A 13,863-nucleotide genomic window follows, 5' to 3' on the forward strand; every position below is an offset into this window, starting at 1 on the left:
TTGATTATACCTATGTGTCAGTTGATCACCACTTTGACCATAATTTATTAGTACTTGCCTAGTGGTGATCACCACTTTGATTTTACCATAATTTATTATACTATTGTAAAGAGTTTTGTTTAACTTCACTTGATTTCTATTTGACCAATCCTAATAATTAAAATTAATATTTGTAAATTATTTCTTGTCACAGTAGAGTCCACATACACAAGGAGGGGTCAAATAATTAAATTTAATAGTTGTAAACTATTTCTTGTCACATTAAAGTCCACATACACAAGGAGGTCATATATAGTGGTTGCACCACTCTCCCCGAAATCTAAAGGTATTAAAATTTTAATTATAGGATTTCTTTAACTAAAATTTTTATTTTATACGATGTAAGAGTTTAGGATTAATAGAATGTTTTAATTTGTCCAACATTCATGCCTTGACCACTGCCGATTTGTGAAGGAAGGTTTTGCATTCTCACATTGCTCAACTTGTAAAGCCTAGTTCCATCTGGGACTGAAATACCTGACAATTACTCTTGGCGTAAGAAATTTTTTAGGATTTTTGTTGTACGTGATGTCCTCCTCGTGTTTTTGGTAGTGCAAACAACAATTGTTGTTATTGGCAGTATTGCATACCTGATGGACACAAACAAGGATTTCAAAAATTCATTTAGCAATGGATGAATTGACTATTGTCCAAGCATCCTATACCATTCTCCTATTGTTTTGCAGTTTTTGTTTTTTCGTAATTCTAGGTATTGGAGGTTTGATAGTGTAGTATTCGTCAATTAACAACAATGATCCATGTATGGTAGGATGTTGCAATTGTTGTTATGGAGGGGGTATTTTGGGGTCACCCTTAAACATCACACACTAAGGAAGAAATTAAGCTTGTAAAAATAAGTCAACTTTGACTATTTAACACTTTAAGCCTAGGAATCAAGACTTAGTGTGTGATGTTTACGCCGTGAGATATTTTGGATTGTTTTCTAGCATCCATGGAAGCTTGTGGTCCACTCATGGTTATTTCTATAATTATTTTTGTGATCCTTGGTGTTGCCTATGGGCTACTAGCAGCAACAATGGCAATTCAAAGAATATGGCAAAGACACTATCACATATTGACAAAGAGGGAACTCACAAAGGAATATGTTTTTGAAGACCTACATGGACACTACACGCCTCCTAAGCTAGAACCAGAACATGAAGAACGCTTGGAAGCCTTGAAGCTCCTATAGGTCTATTTGAAAACTAATATGGTGTGTGTACCAGTTTGATATTTTATTTTCTTCCTTGGCCTTTCTGGTAATTGGCACAAGTAGCTTCATATATGTAAATGTCCTTGCCTATCAAGCATGCATAAGTTCACGCTTATACTAGGCCTAAGAATGGATAAGTAGGCCCGAGAATGGAGTACTCTATGACTATAAGTTAATTTCAACTATTCAATTTCTCCTAAAGGTTGATGGTTTCATAGTTAGCTTCATTGGAACCATAGACCAAGGCAATGTGGCGATATTAATTTTGATATCAAGTCTTCACCACTGCATTGCTAACATTGGCAACCAAGGCATGGCTTCTAATCTATTTGCTTCTATAGCTATTTTGAATCTTTTAAGAGTACATAAATATTTCAGCAAGTTTTTCATTTCTTTTTGGAGTAGGATGTTTTTGATGTGGTTCTCTTTATTTTTCCTCTTTTTAGAGATTTGGTTGTACTTGGGTACCTCATCAAGCCTTGTTTGTCCAGACCTATTTCTACTTTCAGTAGTAGTTTCTAGGTTTTTAGCTACCGTGGTGTTAGAATAAGTAGATATTTCCTAATTAACTCTAGCTCACTTAAGTTATAAATAATATTTCATTATTTTATTAAATATTATTATGCAACCTAGGTTAGACCTTTTTAGGGTTTTCTTCTCCTTTATAAGGACTATCTTTCATTATAAAGTTTAATTGACAATTGGGAATTGAGATTACTTTTAAGATTTTATTGTTCACAATGTGAGGATTATTTTTGAATTTTTTATATTACCAATCTCTCTTTTGCTCATCAAGAATGTCTCATCTTGGATTTTGGAAATTCAAGCCTCCATAATTTTTCCTTCTCTCTTTTTGTGATAGGTATTTGCATGTAGGTTATTCTTGGGAGTTGTGTGCTTGATCTTGTTGAGAATTGTGTCTCAACCTTGCAAGATTTTTCCAATAAACATTAGAAAATTTTAGCCAGAAAACACTAGAATTTTATTAGAAAATTATAGAACTTGTTTATGGTAGTTTTCCACATATTTATGAGATTGAAAAAGGTGTGTAAGTTGTTAAAAATGTGTCTAGTCTCTATACAAATGTAGAGGGGTTATTTTTAGAGTGTAAAGAACTCATTATATATCTTTTATGGGATTTTAAACTATAGGACAAAATTATGGATGAAAATGGTATTTTTGGAGTTACAAATTACAAGTGGGTAACATTTGGCATAGTTTTTTTTCCCATGGTTTTGGCCCATGGTTTTATAAAATCACAAATGGTTTCCAAGTGGAAAATCACTGTAAAAGGAGGGCTTGGGGAGGTGTTTGAATCATTGAGTTCAGTTTGCAAGACTAGTGCTAGAAGGAGTCTCTCTAATTTTGAGTCTGATTTTAAGTTTTGTTGATGTGCTCTTGTAAGAACTTGCATTGCGAGTGTATTTTAATCTTCCATATATGAGAATACACTATGCTAGTTTTGGAGGGTAGGGGTTTTCTCCTAGAAGGGTTTCCCTATGGTAATCATTGTGTTATGATTTCATTATTATTTTGATAAAGTTATTATGTATTTTTTGAGATCTCTACAATAGTTAGTTGAATTTTCATAATCATCCTCTCAAAGATTAGTGTAGGAAGTGATTTCATCCACCTTTGATTCCTTACAAGTAGTATTAGAGCCTGGCTAGTTTTGGTTCTATTTGTTAGGTACAGGGTTTTCTGAGCTAATCAAGGTTTCAATGGGAGCTTGTGCAAAGGTTTGTATTTTTGTGTTGCAGGATTGCAAAGATGGAAAGCACATCAAGGAGGATTCATGTAGAGAATTTATTTGGTACACACTTTGAAATGTGAAAATTGAAGATGGAAGATCTATTGATTGATAAGGATCTATGGGTTGCAGTCGATGAAAAGAATCTAAGGCCCACAAATCCAACTTTAGTCATAGAGTATGATGTGAGAGACAAAAAAGCTAAAAGACTCACTAGATTGTGTCTTGTACACTCTATACTGATTAATTTCCATGAAGAACCTAATGCCAAGAAGCTTTGGAAGAAGCTAAGTGAGATCTATCAAGCGAAATCACTTGTGAACAAGATTTTCTTGAGGAAGAAGTTGTCTTTCTTAAGAATGGAAGAAGGTGGATAGATTTTTGAGCATCTTGTAAGTTTTAATATGTGTGGATGGATGAAGAAGAAAGGTGCCAAATATTTCTATGTTCATTGCCAGACTCATGAGATAGCCTTGTCATGCCCATAGGGAGCACTTCAGCTATCTTGAAGATGGAAGACATTGTTGACTCTCTACTTTATGAAGAGATGAGAAGGAAGGTCTCTCTCAATTCCAAAAAGGCTTTGAGTGTTTGAGGAACACTAAAGGAAAGAGGCAAGAACAAGAAGTGGGATGGCCATTCTAAGTCCAAGAATAAGGGGAGATTAAAACCTTTATGTATGTGCAAGGTGATTTTATGGAATTGTGGCAAACTTGGATACTTTCGAAAGGACTGCAAAGAGGAAAAGAAAAAAAAGAAAAAAAGAAGCAATATTATGATTCTGAGTCCAAGAAGGAAGATGGAGATTCTTTCATCACAACCTTGGCCACTCATGTAGGTGATAATGCATGGTTGATAGACTTAGGTGCATCTCTTCACATGACTCCTAATAGAAATTGATTTAGTAAATATGAAAAGTTTTATGGTGGCAAGGTATGTTTGGGTGATAAATCTGTTCTTAATTTTGTTGGTCACAAAAGTATTCATGTGAAATTTTCTAATGATAGAATTATAGGATTTGGTGGTGTCTTTCATATCCTGAGACTAGTGAGGGATTTTTTACTTTTCAGTAAACTAATAGATGTAGGTGTGCATGAAGAGTTTTATGAAGTAGGCATGGAAATGGTGAGAGGTGCTATAGTAATAGCGAGAGGAAGCATATTGGGTACACTTTACCAGCTTGATGCATGCATGGTTGAATGCAATAGTACTTCTAATAAGATTATGAAGAGGACTACTTTGTTAGAGAAGGAGAAAATTTCTCTTTCAATAGATGGTTGTGGTTTTTGGGTACCCAAGGGTGCTCTATGTACTGAATCAAAGTTACCTATAGAGAAGACTATGTTCTGGCACTAGAGACTTAGCCACATAGGTGAGAAAGGTCCATGAACCTTAAAGAATAAAAACCTTGTTGATCGACTGAATGAATACAATCTTGATTTTGATTTTTTGGAGCATTGTATCTATTAAAAACAAAACTGCATTTATTTTTACTCAAGTTCTCATAAGTCCTCATGTATGTTGGATCTAATCTATTTGGATGTATTTGGTCTAGTTGATGTTCCTTCTATTGGTAGATCAGTTTATTATGTTTCTTTCATTGGTGATTTTAGTAGAAGAACATGGGTTTATTTTCTTAGAAGTAAAGCTAAAGTTTTCTATTTTTTCAAAGAATTTAAAGCAATGATTGAGTTGCAAATTGGAAAGAAGATAAATCATTTGAGAATTGGTAATGGTGATGAATATTGCTCCAATGATTTTGACACATTTTGGAAAGATTGTGGTATTAAAAGAGAGAAGAAAACTCCATAAATTCTCTATAGCAGAATGGAGTTGTAGAAAGAATGAACAAGACCATGATGGAGAAGGCTAGGAGCATGCTGAGTGGAGTTGGACTACAAAAAAAATTTTAGGCCGAAGTTGTAGCCATTGCCTACTACCTAATAAAAAAGTCTCCTAAATCAACTCTTGTTGATAAGACACCAATGGAAGCATGGTCGGGCTACAAGCCTTCACTTAGACATCAAAGAGTTTTTGGTTGTGAGGCATATTCTCATGTGCCAAAGGAGAAGTGGACAAAATTGGACAACAAAGTTGTCAAATGTATCTTCATCAAATATAGTTATGGTGTGAAAGGAACAAGCTTTGGGATCCTATTGCACAAAAGGTATTATATTCTAGAAGTGTTATATTTAGAGAAACTAAGCCTTCATCTATTAAAATATAGCCAAAGTAGATAAAAGAAAAGAAAGATGTGATTCAACTTCCTACTACAGCTAAGAAAGTTGAATCAAGGCCCTTAGAAAGACAAGTTGTTGAAGAGATCTCTACAAGTTATGAATTATAAGAGGAAGAGGAAGAACCTAAACATGAACATGAACATGAACATGAACATGAACCAAAATCTATAGAAGAGGCTCTTGGTATGAATGATTCAAAGTCCTAGAAAATTGTGATGGAAGAAGATATGGTATCTCTTAAGAGAAATGACACATGGGACCTTGTACCATTGCTTGAAGGGTAGAAAATTGTTGGTTGTAAATGGATGTTCAAAAGGGAGATGGGTTTAGATGGAAGAATTGAGAAGTATAAAGTACGATTGGTTGCAAAAGGTTACTCCTAGGTTGTAGGAATTGATTATGGTGAAATTTTTTCTCTTGTAGAAAAAATTATATCCATTTGATTTTTACATTCTATTGTAGAATCTTATGATCTATAAGTTTAGTAGATTGATGTGAAGACAACTTTGCTTAATGGAGATTTGGAGGAAGAAATTTATATGACATGGTCAGAGAACTTTGTGGTGAAAGGTAAAAGTCATTTGGTCTATAAATTGAAGAAATCCTTGTATGGTCTAAAAAAAAGTCCTAGGATGTGTTACCAGAAGTTTGATTATTAAGTATGGAGTTTGGGATTTGTGCAATCCAAATCTGATCACTGTATATACTACAAGTTTGATGGTGATTATTTCCTAGTTATTTCCTTATATGTTGATGACATGTTGTTTATTGGCAAAGGAAAAGGTTTGATTGCAGAATTAAAATCTTAGCTCTCAGCAAAGTTTAAAATGAAAGATCTTGATGCATCAAGGTGCATTCTAGGAACGGAGATTATGAGAGATAGGAAAAATAGAAAGCTTTGGCTAGGATAGAGTAAGTAGGTTGGTACTATTCTAAGAAGATTAAATATGCAAGATTCCAGACCATTGAGTATTCCTAGTACTATGCAAACAAATCTTTCTAGCTCACAGTGTCCTTCATCCCCATTGGAGATGGAAGAGATGAGTCAAGTACTCTATCATAGTGTTGTTTAAAGTTTGATGTATGCTATGGTTTGTACAAGACTAGACATTGCCCAAGTAGTGGGAGTACTTTCCCATTATATGTCTAATGCAAGAAGAGCACATTGGGATGTAGAAAAAAGAGTTTTCAGATACTTGTGGGATGCCTCATAGTAATATATATATTTTTATGCAACAAGAAATGAGCATTCCCTAGACATTCAAGGCTATGTGGATTTAGACTAGACTAGTGATGTTGATAGTATAAGATCCACTGATGTGCATATGTGTTTACATTATTTGGTGGTGCAATCAGTTGGATGAGAAAGTGACAAGATGTGGTCACTTTTTCCACAACAGAGGTAGAGTATATGGTAGCTACTCATGTCTACAAGGAAACCATCTTGGTTAAGGAACTATGTTCATATAGAGAGTTCAAACAGGGTACAATTACAAGTTATAGTGACAGTCAGAGTGCAATCTTCCTAGCAAGAAACCTGACATTTGATGTCAGGACCAAGCACATTGATGTACAATATCATTTTGCGAGAGATATGGTCGAGGATGGAAAGGTAAAGCTAGAGAAGGTAGAGACTCTGATTATTTTTGTTGATGCATTAACTAAGCCTGCGAGCACAAAGAAGTTCAAATGGTGTTCGAAGTCTATGGGCCTCTCGGCTCCTAGCAATTAAGTCCATAAAATGGTGGATCCCTTGACTCTTGAAAGGTGTTCAACAATTTGGAGAATGCTGAGAATTGTGTTTCAACCTTGCAAGATTTTTTTGAAAAACTCTAGAAAAATTTAGCCGGAAAACTCTAGATTTTTTTTACAAAATTCTAGAATTTTTTTATGGTTGTTTTCTACATGTTTATGAGTTGGAAAAAGGTGTATAAATTGTTTAAAAAAATTCTAGTCTCTAGAAAAATGTAGAAGGGCTATTTTTAGAGTGTAGAAAACTCATTATATGACTTTTATGTGGGTGTAAACAAAAGGAAAAAATTATGGATGAAAATGGTATTCTTGGAGTTACAAATTAGAAGTGGGTAACATGTGGCATGGTTGCTTTTCCATGTTTTTGACCCATGGTTTTATAAAACCACAAATGATTTCCAAGTGGCAAAACACTCTAAAAGGAGGGCTTCGGGAGGTGTTTGAATCATTGAGTTTAGTTTGCAAGATTAGTTCTAGGATTCTCTCTAAGTCCGAGTTTGAGTTTGAGTTGTGGTGATGCACTCTTGTAAAAACTTGCATTGCAAGGGTATTGTAATCTTCCATATTTTAGAATACATTGTCAATTTTTGGAGGGTAGATTTTTCTCCTGAAAGGGTTTCCTCACGATAATCATTGTATTATGAGTTCGTTGTTCTTTTGATTAAGTTATTATGCATTTCTTGAGATCTCTACAATAGTTAGTTGAATTTGCATAATTGTCCTCTAAAATATTAGTGTAGGAACTGATTCTATGCACCTTTTCTTCCTTATAGATCTTTCATCAACTTCAACATATTTAATTATTTCATATTTAAGATCTATTTAATTTTAGTATTATAGATTGTGGTCTATTATGAAATAGTAGAAATTGTATGAATTTTTTTTATAGTTGTTATGTCTATTTATTTTGTAACAACAATTTTAAGCTACTTTTTTGTTTTTTTTTTGTTTTTTTATTATATATAACTAATCAAACTTTACTTACTAGGTGATTGTAGTATTCAGTGCATAGTTAACTTTATTTACTAAATACATAGTTAACTTTATTATACGTTCTCTTACATTGATATATTCTCTAATTTTTATGGTGTCATCTCTCATTTTTTGTCTCCCTCCCAAACATTTCATAATGTGAAAATAAATAAAAAATCAATTTTCTAATCAATAAAATAATAATAATAATCTTCACTTTTTTAAAAAGTAAAATAATTATTTCTTTTACATGCAGGAGTTACTTTGCCACACACTTCCTGAGGCAATCTCTAGTGCTAGTGGACACACTTTTAAGACATTTTGGCATGGATCCTATATTAGTGAAAATTTTATGTTTTTTCTTTTCTAGTGCTTTTTTTACCTACATGGGGTTTTTTTGCAATAACTTGCCTATTAGGACTTTGTTTTTGGATCCGAAAGAAGTGTCGAAAAACTAATTTTGAGATCATCATGATTGTATAGTTTATTTGGATTTTTGATGTGGTTTAGTGACCTATTTTGGCTTTTAAATTCATAAGTTATATTTTTCAATTCGAGAGACATATTTTGAGACGTTCTATTTTTTAGATTCTAGTCCAAGCACATCCCATTCAGTTTTTTATTTTATTGCATTCTGATGGATATATTGGTTGTTTCAAGTCTTGGGATTGTTTTTTTTGTTTCAAATAATCTTTTATTGGTGATGCTATCTATAATATCAGCCTTATGTCTCTTTTGATATTTTTTGACATCCTTTTGTAGTATTTTTGCAAATGCACTAAGATATAGTGTCGGTCTATTGTATTTCAAGATCTTGGAAATCTTTGTGTTTTATTGTACTTGCACTACATTATAAAGTGCCTTGGGAGATTTTATGTTGTCCATATTCTCCATCTTCCTTTATCAAGTGATTTTTCCTTCCATGACATTAGTCTCATGATGTGTTGATGGCACGTGCCAATATAGGTGTTTCTACTTCTTTTTCACTCTCAATGTTCCTAGTTCTTATTTTTACGTGAGATATTGAATTGCGTTTCAGTGTTCATGTCTTAACTCTCTACTTTAGAGGGGCTTTATGTTGGTTTTTTTACCTTCTTGATTGGATAGAGTTAACTATGTATTCGATCTTATGTACTAGGTGATTGTAGTGGCTAGATACTTATGCATTTCGGTGAGACGGATCATTTATCATAAAGACATTATTTCATTCCTATTTTTGGAGGCCATGAATATACCTTCCATATTTTATTGATCAGCTCTTGAGACTTAGTCTTCTCTACCTAGTCATGTTCTATACAATGGAGGTTCTTCAGATTAGTAGTTTGGCAGTATTTGTAGCTTCATGCTTTAGTGGTATTCTTCATGGTCATCCTTTGTTCCTATCTTCTAGAACATTCTTTCCATCTCTTTTTTGAGTAGGGTTTCTCCAATGTGGTTTTATCTATTTCTCCACATATAGAGATTTGGCTCTGCTTGGGTACCTCATTAGGCTTTTTTTGCCAAAACCCAAAAATTTTTCCAGCAGTAGTTTCTAGGTTTTTAGCTACTCCCTAAGTTTATCTTAAAGGTGGGTGTTAGAGTAATAAGATATTGTCTTATTAATTAAATCATTTTGATTTAATTATTAACTCACTTATTATCTCTAGTTTACTTAAGCTAAATTTTAGGCATATAATAATTAATTCTTTTATTAATTATTATCATGCAACCTAGGTTTTACCTTATTAGGGTTTTGATCTTCTTCCATAAGGATTGATCTCTTTGTAATTTGATTCATTCACTTTTGATAATAGAAATTTTTTTTTCTCATCAAGAATGTCTCATATATGGATCTAACAATTTTAGCATCTAGAAGCTTTTTGCTTCTCATTCTGTGATAAGTGTTTGCATCTAGGTGATTCTTGGGAGCTGTGGGGTTGATCTTTCATCAACTTCAACATAAAATTATTTTTCATATATTGTTCAATTGAACCAATTTTTTAAATTAAATGAAGCCATTCTCTCAAGGCTTGAGATAAATAATAATATTTGTACAATATTAGATTTTGTATAATTTAAAGAAAATTAAATAAATAAAACTAAAACTAAAATTCATTCATTTATAAAACTTTCTACAATTATTACTAATACAACAAGTACAAGCCACTATGCTGTGTATTTATGATAAAAATTTAGAGAAGTTCTAAAGTTCAAAATTTAGATTATTTAAAAGTTTTTTTTTTTTAGTTTCTAATTTCTATTTTATGATTGATTGTATTGAATTTTTTTTGGGGGAATTTTTATTTCTTAATTTAAAAAACTATCTAAAAAGATAGCTTTGTGTTCATAGTGCGGTCATGTCTAGTAAAATCCACTTTTACATGAGGAGAATTGTTTTATTATTTTTGAGGGATGCAATAGGCATAAAAATGAACTAAAAACTATTTGTGCATACTAATAAAATAAAAATTTTCAAACATAAAATTATTGTAAATAGTGATTGTAAGTTGTCATTTTATTTTATATGATTTAATAAAAGTTAATGAATTGTGTCATAAATTTTATTTACTATAAATTTGCAAGAATACTTTTATTCGTATTGTATATTCTATTAACTAATTTTTGGGCAAGATAAATAAAAAATCAAAATTAAGTAAATTCTCATTAAATACTAATAACAAGTTATAACATCTACATTTTAAAAATACACTTATACAATTTTATCTAATTTATGTACAAATTTTGAAAAAAATAAATTATTTGTCTAAAATTTGTGAATTTTAATTTTTTTTAAAATATTTAAAATCATAATATTAATAAGTTAAAATTTTGTGTATGTATATATAAAATTTATATGGAAAATAATATATCTATCTTAAATATCTAATTTAAAATATTTAATTAATTTAAATACCTAGTGAACATTAATCTTATTGCTAATTGAACTATTTATATTTTTCAAAATTAACATTTTAGGTAGTCATAATGTGTTTTAGGTAGTAGTCGTAATGTATTTCATATGCTGTTATGAATTTAATTGTTATGTATAAATTCAATCTTGCTTTGATATGATAAAATGTCTTGCTAAATTTTAAAATCTACTCTTCTAACTCTTGTATCACAAGTTCTTATGTACCAATGTGGTGTAAATTTATATTTTGTAGTATACTTTACTCTACACATCTAACTATTTTTGTAGATTAGACATTCTTATAATTTTCTTCTTTCTACTTGTCACAATAGATATGGACTTATGTTCTAAGAAAGCTCTTGTATAAATAATGCATACTTCTGTGCATATTAGAATGAGAAGAATATGATATTTTAGTTTTCATTCTAGATAATTTTGTTTTCTATATATGTATTATTATGCAAGATATACTTCTTTCTTACCTAGATCTAGTTGAACATTTTGAAATCTTTTATCTTTTATCTATTCATCACTAACTGATATTAGGTATGATAAATGATGAATATCATGGAAATAAAAAAATTAACTCTCATGTCTCACTTGTTGAAATACTATGTTTTTTGCTTAAGATTATTTAAGTTATTATTTTAAGTATATGAGATGACTCATTTCATTCCTTATGTGATCATGTTATATTATTTGTGCTATGTCATTCACGAGTATATTTAATGTCTTATATCTAATCGTATTAATGGGATTAGATTATTGAATTCTCTATTGTTGTGAGTGTTTGATTCGATATAGAATCAATGGGATGAGAGTGTGGTTGAGGTAAATGGGGTTAGCCTCTTAGAAGGGGATTAATCAAATGGTGTCATAGCCACTCACACACATCACTTAGGATTCAATATTATTTATTGTCACATTTTGTCTAACTTAATCTTGTATTCTCAAAACAAAAAATAGATTATAACAATGGATGTTGTATTATGGAAAGATGTATTGGTAGTAGGTTTATTATATCATTAAAATGATGAGTGATTTTATAAGAATGGAAGAAAACTAAATCTTCACATATTTAACATATATTATTAATATGTCTTAACACAACACTATTTATTTTTCCTCCTTCTAACTTGTTACAAATAACAGTATGCATTTAAACTTATTCACTGAACGCTAACTTGTTTTTGTGTGACAAGAACAACGATTAGGTCAATTATCTTTGTAGAATGTATATAGAAAAAGAGAGGCTCATTGGAAAATATGATGGCTAGAATTGAGAAGAAGCCCACTGATGGTTGAAGAAGACAAAAGAGGAAGGGGAAGACATTCTGGCAAAGCTTCACAACAATGACTACCATATTTTTTATATGCTTATCTCTAAAATGTTGGCATCCATCCTTAAAGTTTTTGTGGAATGTACTGTGAAGTGAATTAAAATTATTATTCCATTCATGTTATGTTGTCCTTTTCCTTGATCCCTATACAACATTTCGTGAAGCTTGTAATACATAATATAACCTTTGGGGATGATGTGAGTGTTAGAATCCAATGTGAGTAATGCTAGGGCATCCTTATTTTCTAATAAATATCATGATTACTATGTTCTGATAATGATGGATTCTAATGTTCTTATCTTATTTGTCATTATTATGATGAAATTACAGCATACATATTCAATAAAAAATCTCATTCAAACTTATCGACCGACCAGCTTGCAAACATCAAGATCTTTCATTGATTCTCCTATCGATATTTCAAAAGGGCTTGTGGGCAAAGAAAACCACATTTAGTGTAATAGAGGTAGAGATAGAAACCAATTTGAAAGTTCTATTTTATACTATAGTGTGAGTAATGTTCATTTGATTTCTTTAGAGACACATAAAATCATTTGAAATCAAAACAAATGAACATCATTTAGTTCCAATGCTTCACCTTGTGAGCATCACCTAGATCCAATGAGTCTTAAGTGCTCCATTTATTCTCATTAGAGATGGATTCATCTTGAATCACTACTCATGAAATATGGGTCAACAATTTTCACTCAAAATTACACAGTTAAATCCTAATAGCAATATCACAATTTTACTTGCTATGGAAATTATCTCCTACTTATAAATTGATGAGCTTGAGGGGATTTCTAATGAATGGTTCATAAGAAATAATAGTTAGTGAAGGTTTTTCAAATGGGTTTGCAAACTTTGGGTTTATCCATGAAGGAAACTCCATACTTAAGTGTGCTCGAGCTGGAGTGGTACTGGAATAGGTTACCTCTTGGGAAGTCCTAGTACTTAATCCCTATGAGCATCACCTAGATCCAATGAGTGTTAACTATTCCATTTATTCTCATGAGAGATGGATTCATGTTGAATTACTACTCATGAAACATGGATCAATGAGTTTTACTCAAAATCACACAATTAAATCCTAATAGCAATATCACATTCATTTAGACCATCAAATGAGTACATTTTTTACTTGTAGCTTGTTAGTTGACACTTACCAAAATTCCTACCTTGTTCAAAATTTCTCCACTTTCTATTGGAAATCAAAATCTTTGAATTTTCTAGGTAGCTCATGACAAGCTCCCATTCAGTTTAATAACTTACGAATTGGTATTCATAGACATTTTGAACAATATGTTTGAACTTAGAACTTTTGGGATGTTGAATTGAATCAATAATGAATAACAAAAGTTTATCAAGATCTATGTGTTATTTTTGTTAGAATTTGATAAGATTAATAACCCAGAAAACTAGTGCAAATAGTAAATATCTAAACTATGAATGAAAATGATACAAAATCAAAATAGCATCATAGAGTTAGTCTCCAAGAGAGTAATGCAAATGCTGGAAGCAAAATAGCCATAAGAGGATGCAAAAACAAGAGATGCAAATACAAGCTAGGTAGCATGCTTATATAGGCTAGGAAGAGAGAGGAGGTGGTAACACCAACCAATGAGGAGCAACCATCTATCAGACTAAAGATAGCAAAGTATCTTCCC

General features: G+C 31.5%; 1 pseudogene; it reads left to right on the forward strand.

Moving 5' to 3' along the window:
- Window positions 1-426: 426 nt before the first annotated feature.
- Window positions 427-1,303, forward strand: LOC149528505 (uncharacterized; annotated as a pseudogene).
- The last annotated feature ends 12,560 nt before the right edge of the window (window positions 1,304-13,863 follow it).

The sequence above is a fragment of the Cupressus sempervirens genome, chromosome 11, assembly GCF_028749045.1.
Source record: "Cupressus sempervirens isolate cs-2001-9-10 chromosome 11, ASM2874904v1, whole genome shotgun sequence".
Lineage (NCBI taxonomy): Eukaryota > Viridiplantae > Streptophyta > Pinopsida > Cupressales > Cupressaceae > Cupressus > Cupressus sempervirens.